The 6,343-nt window shown below is 49.5% G+C and overlaps 2 pseudogenes; one reads left to right on the top strand and one right to left on the bottom strand.

Annotated features, from left to right (window-relative positions):
• The first annotated feature begins 241 nt into the window (after positions 1-241).
• Positions 242-703, top strand: LOC108588102 (large ribosomal subunit protein uL24 pseudogene; annotated as a pseudogene).
• Positions 704-1,945: 1,242 nt separating this feature from the next.
• LOC100411228 (uncharacterized) lies at positions 1,946-6,125 on the bottom strand (annotated as a pseudogene).
• Positions 6,126-6,343: the final 218 nt, after the last annotated feature.

Here is a 6,343-nt window from a genome sequence, read left to right as displayed (position 1 = left end):
GATACAGAAAGTTTACAAGTTAAGACAACCAAACAAAAAAGGAACACATTTTAGATTCTAAATGAGCAGAGGAACTTTTAAATCACGAATCAACAGCTTGAGTGAGGAACAGAAAACCCTCTAGGATGCAAAGAGAAATTTGCAAGGTTCATTGAGAGCCCAGCATGGTAATTGAAAATGATATGCAGTATCTACAAGAAATAGTGAAGAGGAAGCCATCACCTAAGCGGGAGCTGCCAAAATGTAGTTCAGTCCCTTTGTGACTTCCGACTGAAGCAAGAATCGCAAAAGGCATTTCAATGCACCTTCCCACATTCACAGGAAGATTATGTCCTCCCCTCTTTCCAAAGAGCTGAGACAGAAGTACGACGTGCGATCCATGCCCATCCAAAAGGATGATGAAGTTCAGGTCGCACGAGGACACTATAAAGGTCAGCCAACTGGCAAAGTAGTCCAGGTTTACAAGAAGAAATACATAATCTACATTGAACCGGTGCAGCGGGAAAAAGCTAATGGCACAACTGTCCACGTAGGCATTCTCCCCAGCAAGGTGGTTATCACTAGGCTACAATTGGACAAAGACCACAAAAAAATCCTTGAACGGAAAGCCAAATCTCGACAAGTAGGAAAGGAAAAGGGCAAATACAAGGAAGAAACTATTGATAAGATTCAGGAAAAAAGTAATCTTATTTACAAGCTTTGATTAAAATTTGAAATGAGTAAAAAAAAGAAAGAGTGAAGATTACTTGAATGTTTAACACTTTTTTCTCCAAGGATGCTTCCCTCCAGAAGAAAACAATACTAAAAAAAAAAAAAAAGCCTTGGCCAGGCGTGGGGACTCACGCCTGTAATCCCAGCTACTCGGGAGGCTGAGGCAGGAGAATTGCCTGAACCCAGGAGGCAGTGGTTGCGGTGAGCCGAGATCACGCGATTGCACTCCAGCCTGGGTAACAAGACCGAAAACTCCATCTCAAAAAAAAAAAAAAAGAATCATGTTCTTGAAATCAATTCAAACATGAAAAGTGTTTGAGTGGGCTCAATCTTATTGTCTCTTTTAGACACTGAGAGGAGAGAAATGCAAAGGAAAATTATTAAAAGCCATAGAAAACTAAATCAAAATCTGAAGACAAGTCAGAGACATGGCAAATTAGGTTTCTTCAGATCAAACCTCCCACTGAGACTTATTTAAATATTTTAACTTTCTCATTTTTAATTGTAAATATTTTATGTTAAATATTTTGGGAAAAGACTACATAGTGTATAATTTTTTAATGTTCTTTAATTTGGGGAGACCTACATGAGTGGATCACGAGGTTGAGAGATCGAGACCATCCTGACCAATAGGGTGAAACCCCGTCTCTACTAAAAATACGAATATTAGCTGGTAGTGGTGGCACGCACCTGTAGTCTCAGCTACTCGAGAGGCTGAGGCAGAAGAATCGCTTGAACCTGGGAAGCAGAGGTTACAGTGAGCTGAGGTCGTGTCACTGCACTCCAGCCTGGCAACAGAACGAGACTCTGTCAAAAGGAAAAAGAAAAAGAACCAGCAGAGCCTTGTCCACACCCAGTGCCAGAGCATCGACGAGCTGAAGCGGCGGCTGGACGGAGCTGAGCGCGGAGAATCGCTGCTTGTGGGAGCATCAGCAGCTGCTGCAAGCTTAGCCTCCGCCAGGATTTCTTACCTGGTGGTCTTCTGGCTGCCGGCCTCCTAAGCACCGCTGCCGCCAGTGCCGGGCCCCAGGAACCTCTTCAGCACTACGGACAGCGCTCATTCGCCCAGTCACACCCGGCGCCTCAGCCGGCATCGTTTCAGAACCACGGACAGCCCTAGCGGCAAGGCTCCCATACCCCAGGCGCTCCATAGGCATCTGGGGACACTTGGGGGCAAGGCCAACAATGAGAAGAAACGTCCCCCGGATTGCCATGCTGCCCGCGGAGTTCCTCTTCAGCAAGAATCTCCCGCGCGGTCGCCAAAGGCCGAGCAGCAGACCTGAGTGACCGGGGAGGAGCAGATGGGCACTGCCATGGTGGGAGCAAGGGAAGCAAGCAGGTGTGAGGGGACAGAGAAATCGGGTGCATAGGAATCTAAAGGACCAGTGTGATGTGGTGTGAAGGGGTGAGAAGATGTTTGGGGGCAGAAGCTTGACAGGGAGATTTGTGGGAAAAGGGGAAAATATCAGTGTTTGAGAAGGTTTGGGGGAATGTTGGAGAAAAAAGGAGGAACCAGATCATCGGTAGGGGCAAAGGAGGAAAGAAATTGGACATTTAAGCGATTGGGGATATTGAAACCTGGCAGCATTTAAAGGGGCTAGACTGGGAAGAAGTTGGAGTGAAAATCAAACTGAAGAAAATACAACCATTGAAAATTTTTTTAAGTTAGAAAAAATTTGGAAGAGAGTTTGAGTAGTAAAAGTATTTGAATGGAGAGTGGGATATGAAAAAATCAGAAGCTTGGAGGCATGCAAAGAGCTCTAAAAGGGCTGCAGCCTAGAAAGGGTACTGGGTAGAGGGGAATTCAGAAAGTGGGGGACAAAGCTGAAAAGCAGGAGTGATGTGAGAAGGCAGGGGAGCTGGAGGCAGAGGAAGAGAAAACATGGCTCTGTGCAGTGGTAGTCACAGCCAAGAGTGGCTCATTTGGGGAAGCTTTCTTTGCTCTGAACCAAGTGAGCACCTTTCTTCTGAGCACCACCCAAACTGGGATACTCACTTCGAAGTGAGCTGAAGGGGTTAAAAGACTGAATGAGACATAGATTGGACACATTCCCATCATGCACCGACACACCACATGTAATGAAACCTCATGTCCTATACCCACCTTAGGGGCATTTACTGCACCCTGGTGAGTCCTACTTTACTTTAGTCTGTGTATTTTATTTAAAAATCAATTCACAATCCCTACTGGGTCAGCCTGCAGTCCAAGAAGTACTTTTGCATTCCAACCCCATTTTCCAGACAAGACCACAGACTCACTGGTCCATAGTGCCATCCCACACCTGTTCCCAGCACAGGACAGAGACTTGAAGTACTTATAGCTGTGCAAGATCTCGTTGAGCAAAATCCACACATGCTTATGCCTGCAAGCCTTATTCTCATTCTCAGCTAGGTAAGCCTCCCTATCATATTTTTTTCTTTTGCATATCACCCCCACTCTTGCAGCACATGTCTGTTTGTTTGATCTTGTGCATGGTACCCATTAGGGTCATCCTGCTCTCAAACTTCTCTGAAGCCTGTACCTCTCAGGGTTGCACCACTCTGGGGCAATTAGTGAGAAACTTTCTGTATTAGCTTCCTCTTCTGAGACCCTCCTAGTTTCCTAGTTTGTAGAATATCCTGGAGGATAGAGACCAGGGCCTTCATGACATAGTAAAGTGCCTGAGAACACCAAGAACTCTAGAAGGATGGAAATATGTTAACATATAGGCTTTTTTATTTCTAAGGTAGATGGTGATGTATTAATTTGTATTCCCTAAAAATCAATTTAGAAAATATCATCTCATAAGAAACATCAAATATTTCTCTTGGTTTTATAGTGGCTATGTTTCATTGAGTCAAAAAAGTAATTCTGTCACCCTCACCGCCCCATTTTCTGGCAGGGACACAGAGGCACAGGATAGTTGAGTAACTCCTCCACTTGTTGGGGTGTACAGTTCACTCTTGAGGACCCTCACTCTTGAGGACACTTGTTCAAGCACTGAAACTCATCGATTCTCCCACAGCCTTCCTGCTGTCAGAAGACTGGTACAGGGGTGGTTGCTATGAACAGGGCAGAGCCACCTGATTCCCATGCAGGCTCTGAGTCCTGCCACATTGGCCTCCTCCTGGACATCACATTGGGCCAAACAGGGGAGAAATATGGGGATGCACACACCGCTCCATCATCTCTACACAGACACAGAACCATGCACAGCTCTTGGGAAAAGGAAAATGAGCTGCGCAAAGCGAGGGAGGGACCGACACAGAGGCCAGCATGGCAGGGATAGTGTTTTAGCCAAGGCAGGGATGGCGGGAGACCTACTTGGGATCCTCAAGGAGGTCGCAGCACTTTCATATTCTTTCCAGATAACTGGGACGTGTCGATGATGATGAGTGAGATGGATGTACACGCCATCGCAGACACGCTGCTACTTCCATGAACTGCCTGAGCCCCTCTTCACTGACAAGTTCTACCTAACTTCGATGAGGGTATCGGTGAGCACTGGAGGCCTTGGCGTCATACGAGGTGTCTCCTCCATGTACACTGCTGCCATTAGGGGCTGTGGAAAGTGAGATGTGGGAACTCAAGCTGTGTCCTTTCTGCCATGATCAGTGATTTAACCAAGCTCAGAAAGCAAGGGCTACAACTGAGGCCATTGTGTAAGTCCTCGTCTGTCCCCAGAGGACTCCTTGTCCTATTCCTCAAGGAGACCACGAGAGTAAAATGCTCAGCACTGCTGTGCTGTGGGGTCCTAAAGTCTGCTGTCCCCCTTCCAGCAGACCAGGGCTGAATGAGGGTCCCCAGGTGCTCTAGCCATGAGTCCTGACCCAGTCAAGCACAGGATCAAATCTAGCCTGACCCTGAGTCAACCTGGAGGCTAACGTCTAAGCAGGGCACTGGAGAGTATTGCCCTGTATCCTCTGCATGACCCTTAGGGCAGGTCTGCCTCCCAGACCCATGCACAAAGGACCTGGTCTACCAGGCTGAGGTGCCCCTGCGGAGTCTAGGGTAGAGAGAGGGTCTCTGCTTAGTTTGTGCAGCTGGGGCCACCCACCTCCCACCTCCTTGTGTCCCTCTCTCCCCTTTTTCATTTTATGCTGAGCCTCCACTACTCTGGGCTGCCCTCAAGAGGGGGTGGCAGCCGAAGTTTCCCATGGGCAGCTCCACCCATGAGCCACTGCTCTCATGCCACCTCCTGATGCTGTTCTCCAGGTGTTGCTGACCCCTGTGAGCCATAGAAAAGGGATTCAGGTGGCTCATACCCCACACTGGCACACTTCACAGGGTTTTCATTGGGGCCCAGTGCTGTGGGAGTGAGCAGGAAGATGAGCCTGGGCTGTTCAGGAACACGTGTCCCAGGTGCTCCATGTCACCACATTGGGAGACGTCTCCAGCTCATTGTGACCATGAGGAGTAACCCACTGCCTTCTGCAGTAATTTCAGACCCCGCTGCAAAGGAGAACTCCATGCTTAACCTGCCCTTGTCCTGGCTGGAGGGCAACCTGCTCACCTTCCCTTTCCTTCTGGACCACCTTAAAAGGTAGCCCAGCTCTCTCATGGCTGCCCAGGGTGGGCTACAAAAACCCAGGCAACAGGGTGCCCCTCTGCTAACACCAGACCCCCAGCACTGAGGACCTTTTCCCCCAACCCATCTACAGTCCCTCACTGCCTCTGGGGACCAGCGCCACTGCCACCCCCACCCCAGCCTCTCCTCTTTGCTCTGCTCCCCCCTCTGCACTGTGGCTTCACAAAGAGCTCAGAGCTTTGGCCATGGCCAGCAGTGCACTTGAACCCCCCAACTCCCTCACTCCCCTACCATGGAGGAGACATCCCCACCAGCCCAGAGCTAACACCTCGTCCTGGACCTCTGAGACCCACAAGTACCAGGGCTGGAATCAGCTTGCAGTACAGCCAGGGTCTAGGTCGCTCCCTCGCGGAGTACTCCAGCATGGCTCAGGACCTCTGCCTCTTTCCTGGTGGTGGTGGAGAAACAGCACCCTCTGCTTCAGTCCTTGAAAGGGTGGTAAGAAAAAGACAGTCAATAAAAGTCCCTGCATAACCTCACCATGGTCTTTGGCCCCACGTTGCTCCAGCCTCAGAGGAGAGCAAGCTTTCTGCCAATCCCAGCGGCCCATCACCATGACCGACAGCTGGTCCTTGGAGGTCATAACCTACGTGTGGGAAGACAGGATCCAGCCAGCCCATGCCACCCTGACCTGACAGAGGTGGCTTCTGCCTGCCACACCCAAGTCCTGCCATGCCCAGCTTCCTACTTGCATTGTCTGTGGTGGTGCCTGACATTCAGAGAGAGAAACTTGCCTAGGTCTGCATGGATGAGAGTGTTGGGGAAGCCTAGACCACCTCTTGGTCCTGCTAGTGCACCTTGCTGGGGGCTTAAAACCACCCCAAGTGTTCGGGTGTGGAGGCTCATGCCTGTAATCCCAGCACTTTGAGAGACTGCGGCAGGATAACAGAACCCAGGTGTTTGAGACCAGTCTGGACAATGCAACAAACCCCATCTCTAGAAAAGAGAAAAGGAAAAATTAGGCATTGTGGCACACACCTGTAGTCCTAGCTACTTGGGAGGCTGACGGGAGGATGGTTTGAGCCTAGCAGTTAGAGGCTGCAGTGATCCATGATGGAGCCACT

The sequence above is a fragment of the Callithrix jacchus genome, chromosome 14 (genome assembly GCF_049354715.1).
Source record: "Callithrix jacchus isolate 240 chromosome 14, calJac240_pri, whole genome shotgun sequence".
Taxonomy (NCBI): Eukaryota; Metazoa; Chordata; class Mammalia; order Primates; family Cebidae; genus Callithrix; species Callithrix jacchus.
Note: the sequence above shows the minus strand (reverse complement) of the source record. Positions and strands in the feature narration are given on the sequence as shown.